We start from the raw sequence: 15,527 nt of genomic DNA on the forward strand, positions 1-15,527 counted from the left end.
TCATGTTTAAATTTGATTAAAAATAACTTCTGTTTTAAAAACCACTTGTCTTGGTGAATGTCTCTTGCTGCTGGGTTTTGGGATCCTATGGGCTCTTAACAATATCTGCTTGGATATAGACATTGGGCCTGTTCAAAGTAGGAAATGGCTTCTACCAGCAGCAGTTTCTGTTTGACAAAAAATATTGATAGGTGGCTGGCCACATACGTTTCCTAAAAATTAATACCCTCACCCTCCCTAAACCACATTCAGCCCCGTGACATCTTTCTACGTTGCATTACTGGGACCACCATGGACCTGACCCATTTCCCATCTCTCCTTGCAATGCCAATATGGCAGCTGCCATTAAGAACTGACAAATCACATTTTAATTCAGCAAGTAACATGAAGGTTATCCTGACATCCTGCTTAAAAACAAGGGTCAACAAACCTTCCTAATTTTGTCACTTCATTTTTATTTCGATTCCCATGGGGCATTAGTAAAAATGTCCCATCCATTTGCTCACCAAATTATGAGTAAAATCATGATCCCTGTTCATGAAAACCCATAACATTCAATGTTACACAGATAATCTAGGAAGAATTCTGTAATAAAAGTGAATGAAACATTGAAAGAATTTCCCCCTTATAAATGCTGAGATTATGGTGCATCAAGAGACCAGGTGAGCAAAAAGAGGCCAAATCGCTGCAACACTTGGATAATCCAAGATGGCACAGACTCCCCTTCACTGCCGAGAAGGAGCCCACTCCTAGCCCCATGTATGGGCTGAGGAGCCCTACACTTCCACATAGCGGCAGCCAGCTGGAGAGTGACTCCACGACACAATGACGTAAAGATGGAAGTCAGGGAGTACGTCACCAGAAGTGGGTTGGCCAGCGAGCACACGTGGGGAATTTAAAACAGTATGTGGTAGCGCTGCCACAGCGGATGCTACAAGGTGATAACTTCTTACTTGCTGCAACCAAACAGGTCTGCAAGATACACCAACCTAAATAGAAAACTTGACGAGAAATCCCAGAGATCATAAATTCAAAAGGATTAGTGAAATATTGACTCTGTATTGTTAACACCAAAGTCCCTATATTTTTAAGGCATTTGGACAAGTAACTGAGAAACATTGCATTTTAAACACTTGGTACATCAGGATCAGAAGGATTGGAGCATTATTGTTCAAATGACACTACTTTAAAAAATAACATCTAACTTTATGAAGAATGTGATGCTACAACAGGAACAACGGATGGAATCAGACACATTCTATGAGCACTGGGAAGCAAAGAAAAATGGATTTGTGAGAAGTGGCTTCACGTTCACAAAATCTGCTCGAGACAAAAGTTGAGAACAAAGAACATTTATTTACATTTACAACATTGCAAGGTTGGATACTCTCCCCCTACCTCAGGAAAGTACACCGAGGGCGGGAAGCTTCTTTGTTTTTATACATTTTTCAATTCACCTCCCCTTACATTGTTCCTACATTTATCCTTCTTGGATTGGTTTGGCACTTTTCTCTATGCGCCTGACTCTTGACTGAGTCCGACTTTCTTCTATCCCGTACTCACACCTCCTTTCCCCACCCCCTATTAAACAAGCTCTTTGTGTGTGTACGTGCATATTTCTTAAATTCCTCTGTTATCTTGTTTACTCTGTTCTGCTGTTTTTCATGCGCCATTTTACACAAAGAACATTTTAGCTTTTTTCTTGCTTTTTCTTTCTACCTTCTATAACTGTTTCAGAACTCCTGACATTAAAATAATAACTGTTTCTAAACTCCTGCAATTAAAATAATAACTATCTCTAAACTCCTTCAGATTTGTTTTCCATCCCTTCCTAAGCGACCCAATGACCCCCGACAGGTCCTCCCCGACTTGCGACCGTAATGAAACCCGAAAGGTCCCACAATGGACGCAAGTCGGAGATTTGCCCCTGTGCGAGGAGCCCTGAAGTCTTAGAGACTATTTTTAAAATCAAACGAGAACAGAGAACAGAGACAAAATGTACGACCCAAAATATGCAGATTGATTTTGTGACTCAGTTTCTCAGGGTCCATCGGCTGGGGGCAGCCATCTTAATTTCAGTGCGCATGCGCGACTTGTTAGTTGGCGCTTTCACAAAGACTTTGCTGAGTGGCCCTCAGTCGGCACGTGCGTATCAGCCGCACATGCGCGAACCCAACTTCAAGTCGCAAATCCACAGCGCATGCTCCAACCAGACTTCCAAAACTTCACCAGTATGGAGGAACATAATCAGGTTGCCAGGCAGGGAAATAACTTATTCCCACAGGCCCACAGGTTGACAATGTAATGTCAGTTGAATGGGTCCATCGAATGAAAAGGTTGAGAGGGATATGGTTTGTTTGCAAGCAGCTTGGCCAGCAGAAAAGAAGGAGCGAAAGGACTGTTTCAGAGTTGTCTATTTGGACCAGTCATTTGAGTTGAATCTTTAAAAAATTCATGACAGGCTGGACTATCATTTTAGATGGAGATTTTAGATTGACACCTGCAGCCCAGGAACAGGCCCTTTCAGCCTATGAGCCACAACCACTCAATTACACCAATGACCTACAATCCCCGGTACGTTTTAAATGGTGGAAGGATGAGGAGCAACTGGTGGAAACCCATGCAGACATGGGAAAAACGTACAACTCCCCACTGACAGTGTCAAATTTGAATCCGGCTCGCTGGCCCCTTAACAGCGTTGTTCTAACCGCGACGCTAACCTTGCCACTCTCAATGGTTCCCAGGGTTCTTCCTCCGACTTTCCATGAGCTGTGATTGCTTCAAATTCCAGTGCCCTTGTTTCCCTGAGGCTCTGACCCCTGCCCAGTGACTCTGTCCCCAATGCCTCTCCCTGGCCGGATAATCATCGCTCTCTTTCCCAGTTCTCACCCAAACTTTCTTACCCCATTTCCACCACCTACAACCCCCCTGTCATGTCCCACCCACTCATCCACAGGGCCAAGGGTAATGAGGTGGGGGAAGGTCCAGGCTGTAGTCACACAGCTTGTCGAAGGACAAGTGAGAGCAGGAGTCCTGGGGCAAATGGTGAAGGGTAGTGTGTACTGTAGCAGCCAGCTACAGGGGCACAGCTTCCAGTGTGGGGGGATGGAGAGAGAGGACTGGCTCAGATGGGACAGATGTCCCAGTGCCAAGGGTCAGGGAATTCCCCAGCTCAGTGAAGGTCTGGGATGCTGCCACCGGCAAGGAGACGGGACCACTGCTCTCCCCACATCTCCACCGTCTGGGGGTCCCTGGAGCAGCAGGTTCCAAGTCCTGTCAGTGGGGGAAGGGGGAGGTTCAGTAACTGGGGTGGGGCAGTTCTGATGCATGATCGATTGGAGATGGGCCTAGTGAGAGGATCGGTCCAGTGGGAGGTCAGACATGATGGGGAATGGGCCTTTGGGGCAGGCCCAGTGGTGGGCTGGGGCTTCAGGATGGGTCTAGTGGGGAGGCGGGGGCTTTGGACACCAGCCAGTGGGGGACAATGGATTTGGGAATGGACCTGGTGGGGGTCAGGGACTTTGGGGAGGGACCAGTGGGGTATTGTGTTTGTGGGATGACCTGTCGGGCAAAATAATTAGTGACAGGCTGTTAGGTCTGCTTTGTTCATGAATGAGTGAGACAAACACCAGACTGAGTCGAAATCAGGGTTCTTTGTTCTTTATTACCGGATTGTAACACTTGCAACTAACCATGTTAGTCGGAGAATGCATTCTGCCGTTATCAGCAAAATGGTGATTTTGTATACCCTTGGATACGTGCTTAGAACATCATCATATCATTACTTGTCCAATGACTAAAACTGTTGCTATCCTTTCCCTGCTAGCTTCCTGCCTCTCAATCCATCAATGTCTCTCTTATCTTGTAAGTACAAGGATGCATTCACATCTTGTTACAGCCCTGTACAGGGTAACTCCTTACACATTCCCATCTCATGATGTTTTACCTTACAAGGCCGAGTTGGGAACTGTATTGGGAACTGAATCGGTAGGAGTTGGGAGGTCCCGGTGGGGATGCAATTGGGAATGGATCCAGTGGGGGATGGTATTGGGGTCTGATCTGGCGAGGGATGGTATTGGGGTTGGATGCAGTGGGGGAATGGATTGGGGATGGACGCAGCGGGGGACGGGATTGGGGACGGATTCGTCTGGAGACGGGATTTTGGATGGAATCAGCGTGGACAGGATTGGGGATGGACCCGGCGGGGTTGGGATTGGGGATGGATCCGGTAGGGGACGGTATTGGGGTTGGACCCAGTAGGGATGTGATTGGAGATGGACCTGGTGAGGGATAATATTGAGGATGGACCTGGTGGAGGAGAATTTTGGAGATGGACCCGATGGGGGATGGACCCAGCAGGTGACTGCCCATTAACTCACTCTTCAATGCCTCACACCATCTTTGCCGAATGATCACAGCCGCATGATCACCGCTCTCTTTCCCAGGTCTCACCCAAAATTTCCTACCCCATTTCCACCACCTACAACCCCGTCGTCATGTCCCACCCACTCACCCACAGGGTAATGAGGAGGGGGCAGCTCCTGGCTGTGTTCACATAGCTCGTTGAAGGACAAGTGGGAGCAGGAGTCCTGGGGCAAGAGGTGAAGGGCAGCTTGTACTGTAGCAGCCAGCTGAACTGGGCCACATTCTCCAAAGTGGAGGGAGAGAAAGGTCTATCTCAGATGGGACAGATATCCCTGTGCAAAGGTTCAGGGGATTCCCCAGCTTGGTGAAGGTATGGGACGCTGCCACCGGGAAGGAGATGGACCACTGCCCTCCCCACATCTCCATTGTCTGGGGGTCCCAGGAACAGCTCATATTCCAAGGCCTGTGGGTGGCAGAAGGGGGAGATTCAAGAACTGGGGTGGGCAAGTTGTGATGGGTGATTGATTGGAGAGGGTTCCAGTGAGGGAATGGGTCTGGTGGGTGGACAGACCTGATGGGGATGGGCTTTTGGGTACAGGCAAATAGGTGAGGGGGGATGGGATGGGGACTTTAGGCTGGGCATGTTGGGGGACAGGGGCTGGGTGAAGGCCCTGGTGGGAGTCAGGAGCTCTGGGAACAGTCCAAGCAATGGGTGGAGCATTGGGGACGGGCCCAGTGGGGGACAGAGGCTTTGGGGACGATCTCAGCAGGTGTAGGGGTTTGGGGACGGGCCTGGTGGGAGATGGGGGCTTTGGGGATGGGCCTGGTGGGTGACAGGGGACAGTATTGGGGATGGAGCCAGAGGAAGGAGACAACCCCTGGAGCTCCAGTTCACCATTGGGTCACTCACCTTGGCCCACGGACGTACTTTGATCTGCGAGAACTTGAATTCGGTGCACTTGGGGTTCATCTCTCGGATCTGCTCCCTGGTTGAGGTCCCCAACACCTATTGGAACAGAAACCACCTTTACTACTGGCTCAAGGTGAGGGGAGCAGGAGGGTGACAAGGGGAGGGGATGCAGTGTATGCGTACCAGGTCAGGGACATGGGACGACCCCAAGAACTGGGGTGGTGGTGAAGGCTGAAATCTTAGGGGCATTTAAGAGGCTCTGAGTCACATGGATGAAAGAAGAATGGAGGGTTATGAGGGAGGAATGGGTTAGTTATTTTTATTTTGGTAGGAAAACATCAGTTGGCACAACATCGAGGGCTGAACTGCTTGTACTGTGCTCTCGTGTTCTATGTTAAAACCTGTCAGTCTTTCAGCAAGCGGAGATGTTGGGGAGGGAACGCTGCCAACTGGCACATTCCAGGCTGCAGGAGTACATGATGAGGAATGGACGGAGACTTGGCGCTGCCAACACGAAGGCACTATAGGGATGGATCATAACCCTCCCATTACTGGGCACTGAGAGGCTGAGACCAAGGGGAACTCCTCCAACAGCAGAGGGGGGCAGTAACCACACGGTATCAAAATGGTGGCAATGAAGATAAACAGAGACGTATACAGCAATGTGCAGTGAAGGGAATATCTGGATTCAACAGGAGGAGGAGAAAGGACTTGCAACGGATTTCCTCTTTGGAAATAATTTCTGAATAATGTCAATTTTGTGGGGTGGGGGGGTTAGGGAAGAGAAAAGCCCTACTTAGTCAACTTTACTTCATGAAATACATTCTCCGATCCAGGAAATCTCTTCTGCACCTGCTCCAAAGTACAAGGTCAAATTTATTACCATTGGATAACACAAGTACGACCTGATGAAACAGCGTTCTTGGGGTAAACACATGTAAACACACAACCAAGCCCTCACACAACAGACAAATGATACATGTGGAGCACGTCCAGAAAAATAACTCCATATTGTTGAATAAATAGCAGAGTTGAGGAGTATTTGTATGAGCAGCTCATGAATCATTCCACGTTCTCCCTGCTTGGAGGAAGAGGCTGTTCCTGGGCCTGGAGGTACCGGCTCTGAAATTCCTGGATCTCTTTCCCGACGGGAATAGCTGGATGATGCTGTTGGCCGGGTGAAGAGGTCCTCGATGATTTTGTCAATGATCGTAGTGGATCACATTGATATTTGGGGTGGGGGGGGGGGGCAGGAGGGTGTCCCCAGTGTTGCTCTAGGCCACTTTAGGTCCCGTGGAATGACCTCTGATCATTTAAAAAATATATTATTTATAAATTAAATACACAAAAAATTAACACAATTAATAATAATACAAATGAAATACAAATATATGTGGTATATATAAAAGAAAGAATAAAGAAATCCCCCCATAAACCACCTCATCCCCCCTCCATCTGGACATTACCAATCTGGCCTCTACTCAGCTCCCACGACACAGATATAGGCGACTGAAAGCAGCGAACAGTGGTTCTGGGGAGGTGGGGGATCATGCTAACTGGGAATCCACCCTATACACAAGATGGCTGACATACGTGGTGACCACACAGAGTCCACGGGGACCAACAACTTTCATCCCAGGGGACAACCCGCACGGAAGGAATCAACAAGGACAGGAATACTGACCAATCGGAGGCCGGCGCGGATGTGACATCACTCCTGTCGACAGCAGCGGGGAGAGAATAGAAGTAGAGCTGCCAGTGTAATGAAGCATCTTTAACTTTGATTGCTTGAGTGTGTATCCTCCTTTCCACCTTTCACAGTAGCGCGAACACTCCAATTTCACATCGGGAGTCACGTGTCCAGTTTCCTGATATGAAGAATGAGAAGTGCACACATATTGTCAAATTTGTTTCTGGGATGTTTTAACCGGGTGATAGGAGGAAAGTTTGAATATGGATCTCTTTGAAATTGGAAAAAAAGGGAGATGACCTTACAACATTATGAGAGGACACAGCAGCAGGGATCAAGAGACGATAATGCAAAGGAGCCGAACACCAAGTGTCACAATTTCCCAATAACCGATCGGCTGCTTAGACTTTAAGAAATGTCTTAAATGAAAATGAAATATCCTTGGAATTCTCTACCCTATTGAAGGTTCATTTGAAATTGGGATCCATGGACTTGTGATGAGTTTATTGGTGGACACATTCGTAGAGGAATCATATGCATTTAACCTAGATGCAGATACTTTGAAAAAATTAACAGACATTAAATTGGAAGCGGTAATAAATTTGGAGGAAAGATTGAGAATAAATAGTCTCCCTTGTAGTTGGGGTACAATATATTTCTTGAGATCAGAGGAATCTTGGAGCCAAGACAAAGTGATCCAATGAATTCTAAGGATTTGATTGAGTTGTTGGGGTAGCTGGAATGGAAGGGCCGTAGGGTCTCCTGCTCCTTCGACTGCCTGTCTTCTGTCTTGCGATGCTGATTGGGTGCGCTGTGTGTTCGATCGCTCGCTGATTGGTTGCTTCAGTTGCGCGAGCCAATGGGCTGATTCGGTAAGACCGCTATTTGATTGGACGCTGAACTCGGGTTGGATTGACAGGCGGCTTCGCGGGCTGATTGGCTCGTGCTGTGATGAGGCGGGACGTTTGCGGCGGCATCGTCTGCTGAGGGTCCGTCGCGTCCCCACTGGCCCAACGGAAAGAAATTGACGGCGGCGCCGGGATCCTCAGCCGCGCGGTCCAGGGAAAACGGGCGACCAGCAGCCCGGTGGGACCAACCCGGGAGCGGCCGGTACCGGCGGGGTGTTTGGGTGGAGCTCAGGCGTCGGTGCGAGGCCTGATGGCGCCGACAGGGCGAGGCTGGAGGCCGCGGGGGTTACTGGCGGCGGGAGGTGGCGGGGGCAGGCGCATGCGTGGTGAGTTTGCGAATATGTTGCAGATACGCATGTGCCGATTGAGGGCCACGAAGCATTTGCGCAAGTGCCAAGTGATGACTGGCGCATGCGCACAGAAATTAAGATGGCTGCCCCCATCCAATTGATCCTGAGTCACAAAGTCAATCCGGACATTTTGGGTCTTTTGTGCCCTGTGTCTCTGTTCTCCTTTGTCAAATCATTTTATTTTAAAAATAGGCTCTAAGGCTTCAGGGCTCTTCGCACGGGGTCAAAACCTCGACTTGCGACCATCGTGGACACCCACCCCGAAGCGACCATTGTGGGACCTTTGGACTCCACTAGGGTCGCAGGTCGGGGAGGACCTGTCGGTGTCATTGGGTCGCTTCGGAAGGGATGGAAAACCAATCCATTTTTCTTTGCTTCCCAATGCTCATAGAATGTGTCTGATTCCATCCGTTTTTCCTGTTGTAGTATCACATTCTTCATAAACTTAGATGTTATTTTTTTAAAGTTGACATACCATGTGTTTAAAATGCAATGTTTCTCAGTTACTTGTCCGAATGCCTTAAAAATATAGGGACTTTGGTGTTAACAATACAGAGTCAATATTTCACCAATCCTTTTGAATTTATGATCTCTGGGATTTCTGGTCATGTTTTCTATTTCGGTTGGTGTATCTTGCAGACCTGTTTGGTTGCAGCAAGTAAGAAGTTATCGATTTGTAACATCCGCTGCAGCAGCGCAACCAAATAAAGAGACGTCCCCACAAGGTGAGTGTAAAACAAAGACTGGCTTTACTGGTTTAAATTCCCCACGTGTGCTCACTGGCCCACCCACTTCTGGTGACGTGCCCCTGACTTCCAGCAGTGACGTCATTGCGTTGTGGCATCACTCTCCAGCTGGCTGGTCGCTACGCGGAAGTCAAGGGCATCTCAGCCCGCACATGGTGCTAGGCCCAGGCTCCTTCTCAGTGGTAAAGGGGACTCTGTGCCATCTTGGACTGTCCAAGTGTTGCAGTGATTTGGCCTTTTATGCTTGCCCGGTCACCTGGTGCGCTACAATCTCAGCATTGATAAGGGGAAAATTCTTTCAATGTTTTATTCACTTTTATTACAGAATTATTCCTAGTATATCTGTGTAACATTGAAAGTAATGGGTTTTTATGAACAGGGATCATGATTTTACTCATAATTTGGTTAGCCAATGGATGGGACATTTTTTGCTCATGCCCCATGGGAATCGAAATAAAAATGAAGTGACAAAATTAGGAAGGTTTTTGACCCTTCCTTTTAAGCAGGATGTCAGGATAACCTTCATGTTACTTGCTGAATTAAAATGTGATTTTAATTCTTATGGCAGCTGCCATATTGGCATTGCAAGGAGAGATGGGAAATGGGTCAGGTCCTTGGTGTTCCCAGTAATGCAACGTAGAAAGATGTCACAGGGCTGAATGTGGTTTAGGGAGGGAGAGGGTATTAATTTTTAGGAAACGTATGTGGCCAGCCACCTATCAATATTTTTTTTATCAAATAGAAATTCCTGCTGGTAGAAGCCATTTCCTACTTTGAACAGGCCCAATATCATTATCCAAACAGATATTGTTAAGAGCCCAAAGGATCCCAAAACCCAGCAGCAAGAGACATTCACCAAGACAAGTGTTTTTTTTAAACAGAAGTTATTTTTAATCAAATTTAATCATGAAAATAGAATCAAACTTTAACTTAACTCTATACTTAACAAATCCCAATTAACCCCCTTTTAATTCTAAGTGCACATGTTTGTAATGTGTTTAAATTTAAGAAAAGTTCTTTGGTTCACAGTTCAATCTCACTTCTCCTTCTTCCAAGTTCTCTGGATGCAGGCAATTCTGCTGTGCACAGAATGGAATGTGTATAAATTTCACCAGGATTTGGTGCTCAAAAGGTAAATGTTTACCACTCAGGATAGGTCTTATAGGGTTTTTCGAGAGAGATTTGTTGTTCCAGGATTTCCACAACTGAGGTACCACCATTAGTCACCTCAGTGTCTCACTGATGAACCTTGCCCCGTTAGGGTTTTCCAGATGGTAACGTCTTTCTGCAAGCTACTACAGAGTTCCATTACTCTCATTCCAAACAACAGGAATTCTTTCTTCTGCTTAACCTAGTGGTAGATAAACAAAACCGAGAAGTGACTTTCCTGGAAGCAGCCTGCAGAAAGGTACTTGTAGCCATCCTGGCTCCATTTCCAGACAATGGTCATTCATTTTATGACATCAGTTCGATTAACACCTACTTGTGAATGTGCATAACATTCTCCAGAGATCTTCAATATTTCTTCAGTCTTTCAAATAAGATGTTTTAAAATGTATGTGTGTGTATGTATGCAACCTACTCTAAATCTTACCAAAATCCCTAATATTACTAAATTCTTCAAATATATTTATCTATTACAATATCGTGTAAGGACCATTTAAGAGACTCTTAGACAGGCATACATAGGTGAAATAAAAACAGAGTTGTAGCGGAAGCACAGCGCGATATTACGAACTACCACTATCAGTTCACAGAGTTACCTGACACGTCGCGGGCTAAGAGTGCTGGGCACCAAAGTACAGTGAGTGGATCAGATGAAGCCCCTGCCTAAAGGCACGGGGCACTAATGGCTCCTAGCTTTAACCTGCTGGTCCTGTGGACCGGAAAGTGTTCACTAATATTCTTATTGACAGGCAGGGAATAAAAGGTCTGTGTATGTCTGCAATAAACCAGTCTTGAGTTGACGACCTTTGTATGTGTTTGCCTTTATTTAGTAGCATCTACCGCAGTAGCCGCTACAGGGTATTATTTTTTTGTTAGAAATATCAAGATCAACACAACATCGTGGGCCAAAGAGCTTGTACCGTGCTGTAATATTCTGTTATTTCTGTTATTGCTTGATTTTGAATATCTGTTGTAAGTATCACATTTGTGGCCCAAAATGTGAAGTTAATAAAACATCAAAAACAAGTTTTATCAGGTAAACTTCTCAGTGTCTTTATCTTCCTGTTTCCTTTGTTCTCCTGCTTGTGCTCTTATCTCCCTCTCATACCACGTGACGTCCGGTACATCTCATACATATTCATTATCATGACATCCCTCCTTTAATCAGAAATAAACTTTACCTTCACTTACCAATATCCCTCGGAAACATACGAACATCGTAACTAATGGTAATACTATAACTCAAGTACATAAAATTTACTTCCTACAGCACTCATACATGCACTTTATGATATAAGATTAAAATACTGTCCCAAAGTTCTAATTAAAACTATGGCACAAAGTCTTCGTATCGTTTGGGCACTTTCCGGTTTCATTTCGGTCTGCCTGCGATATTGTCGTCGCTTCTCGGTTGTTCACTCTCAGCGTCGGAAATACTGCTCGCCACGGCTTCGGGTGTTTCTGGCGCTCTAGTCACTTCATCAGGAGTGCTGGTAACTGCCTCTGGAACATCATCAGGTCTCTCAGTTTCAGCATCTCGTATTGGCCTTTCAACCTCTTCGCTCGATGTATCTTTGGACTGGTACATTTTTACACCTGATACATTTCTCTTATACTGGACTCCAGTCGGAGAATTGACTATCACCATACTGCCACTTCTGGATACGACAGTATTGGGTTGATGGTAATAAGGTGTGTCTAGTTTACCACCAGTTTCATGCCTCACTAGAACATTATCTCCTGGCATGATGTCTGAGTACTTGGCTCCACGTTTCGAATCTGTGTACAGCTTTGCTGCACCGTTCTTTTCAGCATCGTGGTCCCTCATCTCCTGGTCATCTCGGATTTCCTTTATTTCTGGCAATTTTGTGCGGATTTTTCTCCCAAAAAATGCTTCTGCAGGACTTTTTCCAGTGGTTGCATGAGGCGTTGCTCGATAGACAGCCACATAAGATAGCAATTCTTCTCGCCAATTTTGTCCTTCTGCGTGTGCAATCCTCAATCGTTTTTCAATCGACTGATTTTGTCTCTCTACTTCTCCGTTGGCTTGTGGCCATTTCGGAGTTACTTTATGATGGTGGATACCTGTGGTCCTCATGTATTCCGCAAATGTCTCTGAAATGAATTGTGGACTATTGTCTGAGTATAATGTAACAGGTAATCCTTTGTGCTGTGCACACGTGGGTTCGGATCCCATCCTCGTCGCCAATGTCACATTTGTGGCCCGAAATGTGAAGTTAATAAAACATCAAACACAAGTTTTATCAGGTAAACTGACAGTAAGCTCTGTGAGACTTCAGTAATGTAGCAAATTTGCACAACAACATTGCAGTCAGAAGTTTATATCTCCTGGTTGACTTGATATTTTCACATTTTTACACAATGCTTTCTAGGTCTGGTCAGTAAGAAAAGAAATATTGTGCATGTTGAAGATGTCATTATGTCTGAAAGTAACACTGGAACAGAGTCATTAACACCAAGGTAAATATCACCCTTTAGTGGCTGGTGAAGTTTCCTGATGGGCACAAGTTATCCCTCAGTGGCTATAGTGATGTGAAAATGTGGGTAAATTATTTTGTATATGATTTATACATGTTAAAATTAGCTGTTTTTTGTTCCAATTTCAGGTAGGTGTGGTTGCAAAGTGGGTAAGGATAGAAAATACTTGGGGATCAAAAACTGGGGCTTGTATTTGATGGTGTGAAAGTCAAAATGGAAACTCAGAATAAGGCTAATCTGATTAAGCAAGCCACTGGCTCTCATACATCCACCAGAAGTGAATCTAGAATTGAATTATGAGTCTTTTATGGTGGGTATCTTCAAAGTCTGTTGATTGCAAGACTAAATTAAGAGCCCTTTTGCCCCTGGCTGTGCTGAAAGATTGTTTTTTTTTTATCAACTAAATCTTTCTGAGAGGGAGAATAGAGTGAAGCTGCTTTCCTACTCATTGGTGATGAATCTTACAGTAAGATCTTTCAAATAATTACAGATTCCTAATTCCTCCCAGTCCTCGGGCATTTTCTCCTGCAATCTACATCAGTTACCACCATCCAGGGATTCTCATGCAGGGTAATGTTTCACCATCACCTCCTCCAACCATGTCCTTGCACTCTGTGGCAGGAAACCAATCCAGAGTAAATGACAGATTGGCTGAGTGCCTCCACTTGGATCACAATGGCCATCTTGGCTCATGGTCACAAGCTGTTTTAAGTTCCATTCCATTCCCATTCTGACCTTTGTCTTCTGCCTCCTCCATTGTCTGGGTGAGGTCAATTCCAGAGGAACCATCTCTTATTGCATTTTTGAATCGATGGTATGAATATGGAATTTTCCAAGTTCATGTAACCTGCCCACACCCCCCCATATTTTTATCTCTCTCCTGTTAATTCACCCAGTTCCCCTTGTATTTTCCCTTCCAAACCAGATGACTTATAAAAGTGGGCAGAGAAATGGCAGATGGAGTTTAATCGGGACAAGTGCCTTGCACTATGAGAGGACTTGTAGTAGTGTTGCAAAGAGGGATCTTGGGGTGCAAGCGCGAGCTCCTTGAAAGTGGCAACACAAGTGTAGAGCGTTAAAGAAATTATTCTTCATTGAGCAGGGCATGAAGTATAAATGTGGTTAGGCCACATTTTGAGTGTTTTCTGCAATTCTAGTTGCTGCATGACAAAAGGAGTTTATCAGGGGGTTGCTTGGTATAGAGCATTGGCTCTGAGGAGTGATTGGACAAATTTGGATAGTTTTCTCTGGAGCATTGGAAGCTGAGTGATGGCCTGGTTGAAATTTATCCAATTTTTGTAGTCCTGGAGAAGGTAGATTTCTTCTTCCCCCGCCCCCGTGGGGGATGTAAAAATACTACGATGCCTATATTGAACATGAGAGGGGGAAAAGGAGAAAAGTGAGGCAGGTTTTTGCACAGTGCGGTGGGGGTATGGCCCACACTGCCAGGATAGTGGTGAAATCGCCATGATTTAAGAGGCATTTGGATGGGCACATGAACAAGAAGGAATGTGTGATGTGTATGGACCATGTGCTGACAGATGGGATTAATTTAAATGAGCATCATGGTCACCACAGATATTGTTCACCAAATGGCCTATTCCTGGGCTGCTCTGTTGGGTGATGATTCATCTCTTTTCAAGGATTGTTGCCGATGGGCAGTAAACTTTTCACAGAGGTTTATCTCCAATGAATGTATTTAGAACATTTCCATGAGTTAATTCCCTGTAGAAACAGCAGTTTATCATAGAAACATGGAAGATAGGAGCAGGAGTAGGTCATTCGACCCTTCGAGCTTGCTCCGCCATTCAACGAGATCATGGCTGATCTTAAAGTTCAGTACACCGTCCCCGCCTTCTCTCCGTAACCTTTAATACCCTTATACTGAAGAAATAGATCTAATTCCCTCTTAAATATATTTAATGAACCTGCCTCTACTGCCCTCTGTGGCAATGAATTCCACAGATTCACCACCCTCTGGGCAAAGAAATTCCTCCTCATCTCGGTCCTAAATGGTTTGCCTATTATCCTCAAACCATGGCCCCGGGTTCTGGATTTTCCCATCTTTGGAAACATCCCATCTGCATCCATTCTGTCCAGTCCTGCCAGAATTTTATCTGTCTCTATAAGATCCCCTCTCAATCTTCCAAAATTTGAAGGCCATCATTACTGAATCCATTGTAATCAGCCTTCACCTTGTACAATGTCCAGTTGAGACAAGAAAAACAAAATGCAACTTTTAACCTCGGGGAAAGATGAGTAATCCTCTGTACCACAGAATTATTGCTGAAAAGATATTTGGAAAATTTTGTGAATTCAGCTTCCAAAGAGGAACCACAACAAGATTTTTAAAAATTAAACCCAGAACATTTATTAGAAGATGTTTATCACAATAAACATGTTAAGGTTCAGTGATGATCGATTCGAGAATGGCATGTGGCAGTAATAAAAGGATTGCAGGATAGATATATTCCAAGGAAAAATAAAGATTTGGATAGTGGTTTAAATGGTTTTGTAGCCAAATTTGCGGAGGTCACCAAGATAGGGGACAGAGTAGGAAGTGTAGAAACCGTAAAGTTGCAGAAGGATATAAACAGATTAGGAAACTGGGCAAAATGATGGCAGATGAGATTTAACACCGAGAAATGTACAGTTGTACATTTTGGCAGTGGAAATAAACAGGAAGCATACTATTTGGATGGGATGAAAATTCAGACCTTGGATGTGCAAAGGGACCTGGGTGTCCTTGTGCAAGGAAGCCTAAAAGTTAATAACCAGGTGAAATTGGTCATGAAGAAAGCGAATGCTATGATGGCATTCATTTCAAGAGAAATGGTGTACAAGAGTAAAGAGGTGTTGATGAGGCTCTATGGGGCACCGGTGAGACCTCAT

The sequence above is a fragment of the Narcine bancroftii genome, chromosome 11, assembly GCF_036971445.1.
Source record: "Narcine bancroftii isolate sNarBan1 chromosome 11, sNarBan1.hap1, whole genome shotgun sequence".
Lineage (NCBI taxonomy): Eukaryota > Metazoa > Chordata > Chondrichthyes > Torpediniformes > Narcinidae > Narcine > Narcine bancroftii.